Raw genomic sequence first — 14,358 nt, 5'->3', positions numbered from 1 at the left:
CATTTTGGTCGACCTCTCCTTCCCAGGAGGAAAGCCGTTACAGGATGCCATTTTCATTCAGACATTGTATTGTCTTGCAGACTTTTGGACTCCTGTCATTCCTCTAGAACCCAAGCAGCCCTAACTCTTAAATCACACTTCCTGAGAGAGGCTTTGATGGGGTAAAGCTGCATGATGTCGCCTATGATCCCTGCCTGAGTCTGTCTGGGTCTCCCTGTCTGCCTACCCAGTGTGTTGGTTGTCTCTCACAGCTGCAAGCTCTTACAGTTGATCGAAAGAGGAATGAGCACCATCCCCCAATCCCTTCAAACCCCACAAAGCGAGATGCCATGTCTGTCTTTAATGAGCCCCTAAAGCTCATGTATTCTTCACTGACATGTGAACGTTTATTTGTGTGTTATGTGTTTAATAATGGTGACTTCGTTGGGATGTTTGGATGGAAGCTCCTCTTTGCTGCAGCTATTCAAATCTGGGCTGTGTTCATAGACGGCATATTTATCTGATTATCTCCAAAGAGAATGACTTGCCAAGTACATTAATATCCAATTCACCTCATCGCTGAACCTGAAGTTTTCCTCCCAAATGGCTGCCACTTTTGAAAGCGTGCCCAATTACTGCAAATATTAAAATACTTTACATTGTTAAATTGTAATGATCTAAACGGGACTGGTTACTGTGTGTTAGTGCAAAGGCCTCTCCTTTTCTCATTCAAGATGACAGCATGTGATTGAATGTTTGACATTCTTTTGAAACAGGGAACCCTTTCATTAGTCTCAATGAGTAACTGTTGGGAGGCTCCTATAACTCTAATTCATCCATTGGTTTTTTAAATAAACAATTGCTACACAATGTATTTCTGAAACTCGCTAAATCTGACTTGTAAAGGAAAGATTACAATTTGACTTAATGGCTGAAAAAAAGACAACACATTTCACATTAACACATTCCATTTCCTACTATGTCATAAACATCCGTTTATAAAGTTCACTAGGCTTCTCTGCTGAGCTTCCTCTCGCTACTATTTAACAGAGGGGGCATTTATTCAAGGACTTCCACTCACACAAGCCAAACAAATAGGCTGTTCTCAGTTGGTAATTAACAGCATCTAATCCCTACTCTCTTTTCCCTATCTCTCCATCTGGTTATGAAATGGGATTGTTAATTGATTCCAGTAAGAGGAGGCAGGCAGCTCACCACAGAGGAAACTCGGCTCCAGAGAGGAACTGTACCCCTCCCTCCCACTGCTGAGGAGAACACAAGCCAGCCAGCTAGCAGAAACCTTAACTCAGGTCAAGCACTGCTCTGCTGTGTTCACACATCTTCCAGGAAGACACACCTCTGGGCATAGTGAGTAAGCTGTAAACAAAGAAACTGGGTGGTAAATTCTTGCGTAGATGGATGTTCTTGTTTGCGCTGAGGACACACTTCCCTTGTGTTATGGTTTTGGTTCTGATGCAGCAGCTCATCTCTGCCAGCCTAAACATTGGATAAAAGAGAATTCACACCAATAGAAATACCCTCTTTGGATTTAAAATATCTTTCATAGTACACTTTATTTTAAGTCTTGCTGTTGTTTTCATGTGTGGTATTATCATAGGCCATCTTGATAAGCTTTGAATGTCCTCAAAGCTTCACCAGAGGAGCTGAGCAATTCAAGCTAATACAGCCAGTGCTAGGAATGGGGTTCACTTCCTAATAGTGTACACCTTTTCCACAATGGACACGAGCTGAAACTTCAATAGGAAAAGGAATGTCAACCATGATGTGGACCTCCTTGACACAGACTTGATAGAGGATGGAGTAAATGGATAAGGCTGATATACTGTAGGTCATGCTGCTTCCTACTTCCTGTTCTCCCAGGGAAATCATGTCTCTGCCTGCTGTGATGTCAATAGAGAGGGTCAAAACAACACTGACCTGTTTTTATTTGGGATTCCTCTCTTCCATGTAAAACAACTCATGTAAAGTCTATTGTTGGAAGTCAAGTGACCTCGCTCTGTGCTCTGCACAATCTTGTTTCTTTGATGTGATACCGTTATTTGATCAGTGTTTTCTTCTAACATTAATTGAGTATTGTTCAATTTCTTTCAAATTTAACATTTACAATTGCTGTTTTGAACCATCTTTGTCATGATAACACACATCCCCACCAACCAAGGTGATCATGGTTATTTTGAAAATAAATCCAAAAACCATTCAAAGAAAAGTAAAAATCCAGCATCAAAATTCAGTTGGGCATAATATATAATTCGGGTTAGATTAAAGTAAGGTAGTAACCCGGTGTGAGGTGATTTTTACATGTTTAAGTCTGCCCTCTGTTGGTTCAACAATATATTGCTATAATGCAATGTGTACAGTTGACATGGTGCTCCATTCAATGATGATGGCATATTCATAATGTAGCTGTTTCAATCTAGAATAACAAAATTAACAGTGTCAGTAAACTAGGAATCATATTTATTTAGAATTTGACAAAGATTTACAGAATCAGTCCTTTTACAGTCCATTTGGCTGAGTGCAAACTAATTTAGTCTGGTGGAAAAAGTGGGACAATATATTAGATGCAATTTGAATAGCAACAGAAATGTATATTATCTATACAAAACCCAATGTATCACATATCCCATAGAAATCCATGGAAATTTAGACAATCTAGACAATGTTGCCGATTTAAAACCTTTTGCTGAATAACAAGTAACTTAATTTTGACCATACAGCTCAAACAACTTCACATCTGGAGATCTGGAGAAGGTGAAGATGTGTGGTGTGAATTGGAGAGCTTCAGATGTTGTGTGTGTGTAACAGATAGTGGCAGTCTTACGGTAGACTCCCAAAGCAGGCGGAGTGAGCACAGATCTCACAAGGATCTGGCGGCGTGATGGCATCCGCTGGAGAGAGACAGCAAACACACAAGGTTTCGGTGCCTTTTGAGAAGTGTAACTTGGTAAAAAAAAAAAGATGTCACTTAATTTTAACATCATCTCATAATGTTAAATAAAATGACTGTAGTAAGTGCCTATTAAGTGACAAATAAAGTAACAGGGTTGACCGTAACAGGGTTGATGATTTCATCTTAAATCAGCCATAAATTCCCTTGTGACAGGGGGAATGGAAGCTTGTTTTGTGCAACATGGGAGGCAATGGAAGCTTCACAAAAACATTTTAATTGCTAAAACACTTGTAGCCTGTCTATCTATGGGTAACAGGGTTGACGTGTTATGCTCGACCCGCTCAGTTATATGCTCGACCCGCTCAGTTTTATGCTCGACCCGCTCAGTTTTATGCCCGACCCGCTCAGTTTTATGCTCGACCCGCTCAGTTATATGCTCGACCCGCTCAGTTTTATGCTCGACCCGCTCAGTTATATGCTCGACCCGCTCAGTTATATGCTCGACCCGCTCAGTTTTATGCTCGACCCGCTCAGTTATATGCTCGACCTCGACCCGCTCAGTTTTATGCTCGACCCGCTCAGTTTTATGCTCGACCCGCTCCGTTTTATGCTCGACCCGCTCAGTTTTATGCTCGACCCGCTCAGTTTTATGCTCGACCCGCTCCGTTTTATGCTCGACCCGCTCAGTTTTATGCTCGACCCGCTCAGTTATATGCTCGACCCGCTCAGTTTTATGCTCGACTCGCTCAGTTTTATGCTCGACCCGCTCAGTTTTATGCTCGACCCGCTCAGTTTTATGCTCGACCCGCTCAGTTTTATGCTCGACCCGCTCCGTTTTATGCTCGACCCGCTCAGTTTTATGCTCGACCCGCTCAGTTTTATGCTCGACCCGCTCCGTTTTATGCTCGACCCGCACACCACAAAAAAAACAGAAAATTGCCAAAAGTTTAGAACCACTTTGCATTATGCTTTGACTATTTGATGTTCAATGTTTCTTCAAAGATCTATATTTTAAAAGAAAATAGTTTAACTATATTAAAACAAGAGCTCCGTTCACGTAACAGGGTTGACCTTAAAATGAGGGACAGACATAAACGAATCACATGAAATAAATAATAATCTTCAGAAATGACTTTGTCAAAGTAATAAAATAACTAGGGCTTTACAATGATGGTGAAAACTTGAATAAATGTTGGGATTAAGTGGGTAACATGTTTCCTAGAAGTCCCATAACGTGCACGGAGGGACATGTCAAATGCTTAAAAAAACAACAATGTTTTATTGTCACATACACCAGAGAAATATGTTGTTTTACAGGGTGAGCCATGGTAGTACAGAGCAACTGGAGAAAATGAGGGTTAAGTGCTTTGCTCAACGGCACATCAACAGATGTTTCACCTTGTTGGCTCGGCTATTCAAACCAGCAACCTTTTAATTACTGGCCCAACGCTCTAACTGCTAGGCTACCTGCCACCCTGCACTTATGCAAGTCTTTATTCATATTGAAAATGTATTGATTTATTGAATTCTCCATGTGGTCTATATTAAAGGGCACTTCATTTAATATAACAGGCTTTTAAAATGCAATATTAGAGCACAATTTCTAATAAAAAAATTAAAGTGACGCAAAAGGCACTCATTTAGTTGAACGATCAACCCAGTTTCTGTACCAGTATACCATTCATATAATATATGCCTCTGACTGTCGGAGTGTCAGATACAATGCTAATATTGACAAAGGGAGGAATGAATCACCCTCGTGTTCGCAGAGCAATAGAGAAGCATGTACTCTTTGTTTCGCACACTTTATTGCACTCAAATGCTATTTGGTCAGCTTCTATTGGACTCTTGTGAGTAGAATAATTTGAGAGCCACACACATTAATCATGTCACCTAGTGGCAGTAGTAGGATATCTTATATGCAGTGGTGTAAAGTACTTAAGGAAAAATACTTGAAAGTACTACTTAAGTAGTTTTTGGGGGTATCTGTACTTCACTTAACTATTTATATTTTTTGACAACTTTCACTTTTACTTCACTATATTCCTAAAGAAAATGATGTACTTTCTACTCCATACATTTTCCCTGGAACCCAAAAGTACTTGTTACATTCCGAATGCTTAGCAGGACAGGAACATGGTCTAATTCACACACTTACTGTATCAAAAAAATCTCTGGTCATCCCTATTGCCTTTGATCTGGCGGACTCACTAAACATATGCTTAGTTTGTAAATTATGTTTGAGTGTTGGAACGTGCCCCTGGCTATCCGTAAATAAAAAATGATAGGAAAATGGTGCGGTCTGGTTTGCTTAATAAGGAATCTGAAAGTATTTATACTTTTAATTTTGAAACTGAAGTACACTACCGTTCAAAAGTTTGGGGTCAGTTTGAAATGTCCTTGTTTTTTAAAGAAAAGCCATTTTTTTGTCCATTAAAATAACATCAAATTTATCAGAAATACAGTGTAGACATTGTTAATGTTGTAAATGACTACTGGAAACGACAGATTTTTAATGGAATATCTACATAGGCGTACAGAGGCCCATTATCAGGAACCATCACTCCTGTGTTCCAATGGCACATTGTGTTAGCTAATCCAAGTTGATCATTATAAAAGGCTAGATAACCCTTTTGCAATTATGTTAGCACAGATGAAAACTGTAGTCCTGATGAAAGAAGCAATAAAACTGGCCTTCTTTAAACTAGTTGAGTATCTGGAGCATCAGCATTCGTGGGTTGTATTACAGGCTCAAAATAGCCTGTAAATAACATTCTTCTGAAACTCGTCAGTCTATTCTTGTTCTGAGAAATTAAGGTAATCCATTTGAGTAATTGCCAAAAAACTGAAGATTTCATACAACGCTGTGTACTACTCCCTTCACAGAATAGCACAAACTGGCGCTAACAAGGAATAGAAAGAGGAGTGGGAGAGCAAGAGGATAAGTATATTAGAGTGTCTAGTTTGAAAAACAGACGCCTCACAAGTCCTCAACTGGCAGCTTCATTAAAAAGTACCCGCAAAACACCAGTCTCAACGTCAACAGCGAAGAGGCGAGTCCGGGATGCTGGCTTTCTAGGCAGTTCCTCTGTCCAGTGTCTGTGTTCTTTTGCCCATTTCAATCTTGACTTTTTATTGTCCAGTCTGAGATATGGCCTTTTCTTTGCAAGTATGCCTAGAAGGCCAGCATCCCAGAGTTGCCTCCTCACTGTTGACGTTGAGACTGGTGTTTGCGGGTAAGTTGGCAGGTTTATAGAGGTGATTCTCACAGCATGCTTCTTAAAATATTATAATACAGATAAGCCGGTTAATATCTTTGTAAATTAGTTCAAAACAAGTGTAACGGTGCATGGATAATAGCTAGAATGAATTGCTATATGATAATTAAAACCAAACAAAAAGTAGATTGCTTTTTAATGCTCTATACAATTAAGGGACAGTCAGTCATTGTCTCACTGTCATTGTAAATTAGAATTGGTTCTTGATTGACTTGCCTGGTTACATTTTTTTGAAAGAAATAGAGAAGTGTGAACCAGTATCTCTAAACTCCAAGTAGATCTAGACACTTACAGATATTGTATGTAGCCTAGCTGTTACGAGTGTTGTGCCAGTAACTGAAAGGTTACTGGTTCAAATCCCCAAGCTGACTAGATTACAAATATGTTGATGTGCCTTTGAGCAAGGCACTTAACCCTAGTCACTCTGGGTAAGAGTATATGTTAAATGCAAATCAAACCCTAATACCTCCAGAAGAATGTTTTCCTCCCATGTCAGAGAGTCACAGCACTAGTGAAACATTTCTGACCATGACCTGGACATAAAGAAGATTGCTACTCACCCTGTTCTCCACACTCAGTGACCCCCCACAGGATATAGGAGATCAACACAAACACTCAGTGGTTTCATTTTCAGGTTAGCCCGGATGTCTAAGAGAGCCTTAAAATGCAGAGAATAGACTACTCCTTGAATTGAGGTGTGCCTCTCTGCTCTGCTCTGCCCTTTATAAACCCACCGCTGGCCAGATTATTAAGTCACCTATTAATAAGGGCCTGGGGGCCCCTCTACCCGGGGTACCTGTTGTCACTATGTTGTTTGTATGTTTTTATTGTTGACATGTTGTTCCATATTGACATCCTTGGTGCCAATTAAACATCCTATAAATCTAATTTCTCCTGTCTCAACCACAGTCATTTATCATTAAACCCAGGTAACAAAGCAAAAGGCTCCCTGTCAAATGTATAGCGGATGATTGTATTTTACTGATCTTTTCAAATTGTTTGGATAGGTCTGTCCAAATATTTGTTCAGTTCGCAATCAACGACATGCTCCACCTGTTTGAGACTGGAATTCAATCAAACCTGTTACATCAATGTGTATGCTGGGTCTTTTTACAATCTACACATGACGTGCACATACTTCCTATGAGTGGGGCAGTTATGCTGACAAATTTGTCTCAATACGTCACATTGTGATAAAAGCCTTATGTACCCCGAAAAGATCTAGATATGGAGCCACCCCAGATTTGGCAGCCAGGGTAGACGTTTATTTTACAATTCAGTAGGACTGCTTTGAGGTAAAGACACCAAATTAGTCACTGAGATAAAGTGATGAACCAGTGCCAGCCATCTTTGAAAATGACCGCCTAGCAGTTCCAATATTTTTCAACTCACAAGGACTAAAGGCTCCTAATTTGACACAGGGCTAGACTAATAGATCCTGAAAAGACTTAGATATGGAGCCACCACACCTTTGGCTCCTTTGGCCTGTGACATTCCTCTTACAAAATGGGCTCTGTGGGTAATATAATGTTACAGTTCTGAAGGCTTTATTTTATATAAATGCAACACATTTGGTAGAGAGATAAAGGTATGTACCCTGAAAATATTTGGAGTCTCCACAGATCTGGCCCCTAGGGCCAGTGGCAGAAATCTTACAAAATGCCTTTGACCCTAATTAGGATAGATGTTCTACTGTATGTATATTATAGTTTAGACACTGTTGTGTACATCTCCCACCATTTTTGTAACATGCCTGCTATTGGTTGAAGTACATCATTGGTTGATGTACATTGTACAGCATACATTTGAATACAGGGTATCAGGTCAGGTCCAAAGTCACAAGATCCTTTTTCTTAGCAGCCAAAAGTAAGTTAGCTGATTGGTTCCAAGGCTTTTGATGCTGTGCTCATCTCTTTTGATATTCTGTCTTGTGTTTGACTCCACTGGCCCAATAATAATGATCTTGAATAATGATTTTGGAGGTGCCATAGGGGGCAGTAAGTCAACCTTTACCTAATGTTACTTTAGATCAACAGTCACCACCAAAGGTCCATAACATAAACTGTGGCATAGCCTCTAATTTGTTCTAATAACAGAACATTATATTCAACTGCAAGTTCAATCTAGTACAGGTTTCACTGAATGAACAACAGAGACGGAATGCAGTATGACATTAAATAGTTTGGGGAATGGCCTCGTCTCATAGGGATGATCCTCGAAGCCAGATGATGGGATGGCAGGTAGACCTATGCGTGGCTGTGCAACCGGGTCCTGGACTTCCTGATGGGTCGACCCCAAGAGGAGAAAATAGGCAACAACACTTCCGCTATGCTGGGGCCCCACAAGGGTGTGTGCTCAGTGAAAAGCTTCAAGTTCCTCGGCGTGCACATCACTGACAACCTGAAATGGTCCGTCCACACAGACAGTGTGGTGAAGAAGGTGCAAGAGAACCTCTTCAACCTCAGGAGGCTGAAGAAATTGAGCTTGGCCCCTAAGACCCTCACTAACGTCTACAGACGCAACATTGAGAGCATCCTCGGAATGTATCACTGCCTGGTACGTCAAATGCACAATCAGGGCTCAGCAGTGGGGTGGTGCGGTCAGCCCAACGCACCACTGGGAGGATACTGCTTGCCCTTCAGGACAACTACATCACCCAGTGTCACAGGAAGGTCAAGAGGATTATCAAGGATCTCAGCCAACCAAGTCACAGCCTTTTCACCCTCTACCATCTAGAAGGCAGAGACAGTACAGGTGCATCAAAGTTGGGACTGAGAGACTGAAAACAGCTTCTATCGCCAGGCCATCAGACTGTTACATATTCACCACTAGCCGGCATACACCCAATACCCTGACCTGAACTATAATCACTGTTACTACCACCCGGTACTCAACCCTGTACCTTCGAGACTGCTGCCCTATGTACATAGTCATTAAACAATGGTCACTTTAATTACTGTTTACATACTGTTTTACAGACTTCATATGTATATACTGTATTCCTGTGAAGGCTAAAATGGTGCCGGAGGAGATGGCCACTGTTTTACGGTCTCCTAACCAATTGTGCTATTATGTGGGTTTTTTCGCGATATTTGTAAATTATTTTGTACATAATGTTTCTGCAACCGTATCTTACGTCAGAAAAGAGCTTCTAGATATCTGGACAGCGATCACTCACCTCGGATTAGACAGAGTTTTTCAACAACAACAACAAAAGCAGCAAGCAGGACTCGCACGATATTATCCAAAAACCCCACAGGGCAGACATCCCAATTATTCGCAAAAGGAAGCGACGTAGAGGACAAAGAGCCGGATGCCTCGTCCGGACCCGCAGAAGGCAGCTATGAAAGCTGCCGTTACTGTCAATATTACTCGCCAACGTGCAATCATTGGACAATACACTAGACAAAGTACAATCATGAATATCCTATCAACGGGACATCAAAAACTGTAATATCCTATGTTTCACGGAATCATGGCTGAATGACGACATGGATATTCAGCTAGCGGGATACACGCTGCACCGGCAGGATAGAACAGCACACTCCGAACAGCACACTCCGGTTAGACGAGGGGGGGCGGTCTGTGCATATTTGTAAACAACAGCTGGTGCACGAAGTCTCTAGATTTTGCTCGCCTGAAGTAGAGTATATTATGATAAAGTGCAGGCCCCACTACTTGCCTAGAGAGTTCTCAGCTATACTTTTCGTGGCTGTTTATTTACCACCACAGACAGATGCTGGCACTAAGACCGCACTCAGTCAGCTGTATAAGGAAATAAGCAAACAGGAAACCACTCACCCAGAGGCGGCGCTCCTAGTGGCCGGAGACTTTAATGCAGGGAAACTTAAATCAGTTCTACCAAATCTCTATCAACATGTTAAATGTGTAACCAGAGGGGGAAAAATTATAGATCACCTGTACTCCACACACAGAGATGCATACAGAGCTCTCCCTCGCCCACCATTTGGTAAATCCGACCACAACGCTATCCTCCTGATTCCTGCTTACAAGCAAAAATTAAAGCAAAAAGCACAAGTAACTCGGTCTATAAAAAAATGGTCAGATGAAGCAGATGCTAAACTACAGGACTGTTTTGCTATCACAGACTGGAACATGTTCCGGATTCTTCCGATGACATTGAGGAATACACCACATCAGTCACTGGCTTTATCAACAAGTGCATTGAGGACATCGTCCCCACAGTGACTGTACGTACATACCCCAATCAGAAGCCATGGATTACAGGCAACATTCACACTGAGCTAAAGGGCAGAGCTGCCGCTTTCAAGGTGCGGGACTCTAACCCTGAGGCTTACAAGAAATCCTGCTATGCCCTGCGACGAACCATCAAACAGGCAAAGCGTCAATACAGGGCTAAGAGTGAATCATACTACACCAGCTCCGATGCTCGTCGGATGTGTCAGGGCCTGCAAACTATTATAGACTACAAAGGGAAGCACATCCGCGAGCTGCCTAGTGACACGAGCCTACCAGACGAGCTAAATCACTTCTATGCTCGCTTCGAGGCAAGCAACACTGAGGCATGTATAAGAGCATCAGCTGTTCCGGACGACTGTGCGATCACGCTCTCCGTAGCCGACGTGAGTAAGACGTTTAACCTCTTCAGTCGACCCTCTACTTTTTTGAACATTTTGTTAAAAATCGCGCAACATTTCAGCGCCCTGCTACTGCTCATGCCAGGAATATAGTACGTTCATATGGTTAGAATGTGTGGATAGGAAACCCTCGGACGTTTTTAAAACTGGTTAAATCACGACTGTGGCTATTACATAACGTGCGTTACATCGGAAAGCGCAGGAAAACCTGATCACAGAAAATGGAAATAAATATCCTTGCGCCACTTCCAGCAATTGTTAACAGTGAGCCGAATTAGATAAGACCGAGCATTCAACTCCCACAGCATCCCCATGTTGTCTAGAGTCTTGTGAATTGAATCATCTTTGATTCTTGGTTGAACCGAAAGAGGGGCACGACTTACCTCCGGTCTCCGCCCAGATCATTCCGGAAGAGCTCTCTCCTGAAATTTTTTCCAAGACGACAGCTAATGATTTCTACATCGCCTATGGATGATTTTTATCACTTATTAACGTTTACTAATACCTAAAGTAGCATTACAAATGTATTTCGAAGTGTTTTGTGAAAGTTTATCGTCTACTTTTTGAATTTTAAAAAATGACGTTACGTTGTGAAATCGCTGTTTTTTTCGTTTATCACACAGTCTACATATAACGATATCTTGGCTTTATATGGCCCGATTTAATCGAAATAAAGACCCAATAGTGTTTATGGGACATCTAGGAGTGCCAACAAAGAAGATGGTGAAAGGTAATGACTGTTTTCTATTTTATTGTGCGGTTTGTGTAACGCCGAAATGCTAATTATTTTGTTTACGTCCCCTGCTGTGCTTTTCTGTTGTAGTGTATTGGTGCATGCTATCAGATAATAGCTTCTCATGCTGTCGCCGAAAAGCATTTTAAAAATCTGACTTGTTGCCTGGATTCACAACGAGTGTAGCTTTAATTTGATACCCTGCATGTGTATTTTAATGAACTTTTGAGTTTTAACTAATACTATTAGCATTTAGCGTAGCGCATTTGCATTTCCAGAGCTCTAGTTGGGACGCAAGCGTCCCAAGTAGAGGCAAGAGGTTAAACAGGTCAACATTCACAAGGCTGCGAGGCCAGATGGATTACCAGGACGTGTGCTCTGGGCATGTGCTGATCAACTGGCAGGTGTCTTCACTGACATTTTCAACATGTCCCTGATTGGGTCTGTAATACCAACATGCTTCAAGCAGACCACCATAGTCCCTGTGCCCAAGAACACAAAGGCAACCTGCCTAAATGACTACAGACCCGTGGCACTCACGGCCGTAGCCATGAAGTGCTTTGAAAGGCTGGTAATGGCTCACATCAACACCATTATCCCAGAAACCCTAGACCCACTCCAATTTGCATACCGCCCAAACAGATCCACAGATGATGCTCCATTGCACTCCACACTGCCCTTTCCCACCTGGACAAAAGGAACACCTATGTGAGAATGCTATTGACTACAGCTCAGTGTTCAACACCATAGTACCCTCAAAGCTCATTACTAAGCTAAGGAACCTGGGACTAAACACGTCCCTCTGCAACTGGTTCCTGGACTTCCTGACGGGCCGCCGCCAGGTGGTGAGGGTAGGTAGCAACACATCTGCCACGCTGATCCTCAACACTGGAGCTCCACAGCGGTGCGTGCTAAGTCCCCTCCTGTACTCCCTGTTCACCCACGACTGCATGGTCAGGCACGACTCCAACACCATCATTAAGTTTGCTGAAGACACAACAGTGGTAGGCCTGATCAACGATGAGACAGCCTATAGGGAGGAGGTCAGAGACCTGGCCGAGTGGTGCTAGAATAACAACCTATCCCTCAACGTAACCAAGACAAAGGAGATGATTGTGGACTACAGGAAAAGGAGCACCGAACACGTCCCCATTCTCATCGACGGGGCTGTAGTGGAGCAGGTTGAGAGCTTCAAATTCCTTGCTGTCCACATCAACAACAAACTAGAATGGTCCAAACACAAAGACAGTCGTGAAGAGGGCACGACAAAGCCTATTCCCCCTCAGGAAACGAAAAAGATTTGGCATGGGTCCTGTGATCCTCAAAAGGTTCTACAGCTGCAACATCGAGAGCATGCTGACCGGTTGCATCACTGCCTGGTATGGCAATTGCTCGGCCTCCGACCGCAAGGCACTTCAGAGGGTAGTGCGTACGGCCCAGTACATCACTGGGGCAATGCTGCCTGCCATCCAGGACCTCCACACCAGGCGGTGTCAGAGGAAGGCCCTGAAAATTGTCAAAGACCCCAGCCACCCCAGTCATAGACTGTTCTCTCTATTACCGCATGGAAAGCGGTACCAGAGTGCCACGTGTCATGACGTTGCCCTCTTTGGGTACAGCGAGCACCATCCCCCGCTCTCTGCTTCTACAACCAGATTGCTGTGGTCAGAGTGAGGTCGTACATTTTTAGGGAAGACCCTGCCTCATGGCCACACAGTATAGAGATAGAGTGAAGTTTCATAGAGAACAAAGGAATTTCTTCCCCCTCACAGAACTTGAGGTCCGACCAACGTTTACATTCCGGAGAAGGTATAAAAGATCGGTGAAGAATACAGCTACGAACTGGTCCGTTTGTTACAACTTGGGGAAGCTCATGGGAGATGGTGCGGCCACATTACCATAACGCTGTTTATAAAATAGCCTCAGATATGAGGTTATCTAATTGTTGTATTAGATGAATGAGTGAGGATGATACTGTTTGTAAAATTGTGTAATGTGATTTTGGACTGTTTAATGAAGGAAACTCCAATTCCCTTTTGAGTTGAACTAAATCAGAGGACCGCCCATGAGCCTAATTGTCACGATCGTTGTAAGGAGCGGACCAAAATGTAGCGTGGTATGTGTTCATGATGATTTTTTAATTAAAGAAAGCACTGAACACTGAATACAAGCTATACAAAACAATAAACTAATAACGACCGTGAAGCTATAATGAGAATTGTGCTGACACAAGCAACTAACATAGACAATCACCCACAAACAAACAGTGAAACCCAGGCTACCTAAGTATGATTCTCAATTAGAGACAACTAATGACACCTGCCTCCGATTGAGAACCATACTAGGCCGAAACATAGAAGGTTGCAGACCATTGCTGAATCTTTTAACCATACCACATGGTTAAACTCTTAGACTATCGATACCGACAGAATAAGAACAAGTCTTTGATATTAATTACTAGTCTGCAGCTAGGAATTCAGTATCATTGAACGCGAAGAACAACAACCGCCGAAACATCCATTCTAGAACAACATGAATGACTGTCGCTCTGAACTATCCCCTCTAAACAGAGAGAGAGAGGATGAAAACTCTCCAACAGAAACTAATTTTTCAACAGCGATCAAAATGACACACTGAGCGTAAATATATATATTGATTGCAATTGTTCCCGAATGAGTGAGCGTTCATGTGCAAAGGATTAGCATTTCAATTGTTATAATTATTAACTCTGTAGTGACTTCTCAGCTAACCCCCACTTCCCTTTTTGTCCACCAAGCCGCGATACCGGTTTATCCCACTAGGGCACATTCCCTTGTCATTTCCTTGTAACTATCTACT

Source organism: Oncorhynchus nerka, linkage group LG15 (assembly GCF_034236695.1).
Source record: "Oncorhynchus nerka isolate Pitt River linkage group LG15, Oner_Uvic_2.0, whole genome shotgun sequence".
Taxonomy (NCBI): domain Eukaryota; kingdom Metazoa; phylum Chordata; class Actinopteri; order Salmoniformes; family Salmonidae; genus Oncorhynchus; species Oncorhynchus nerka.
This window is presented reverse-complemented; position numbering follows the sequence as displayed.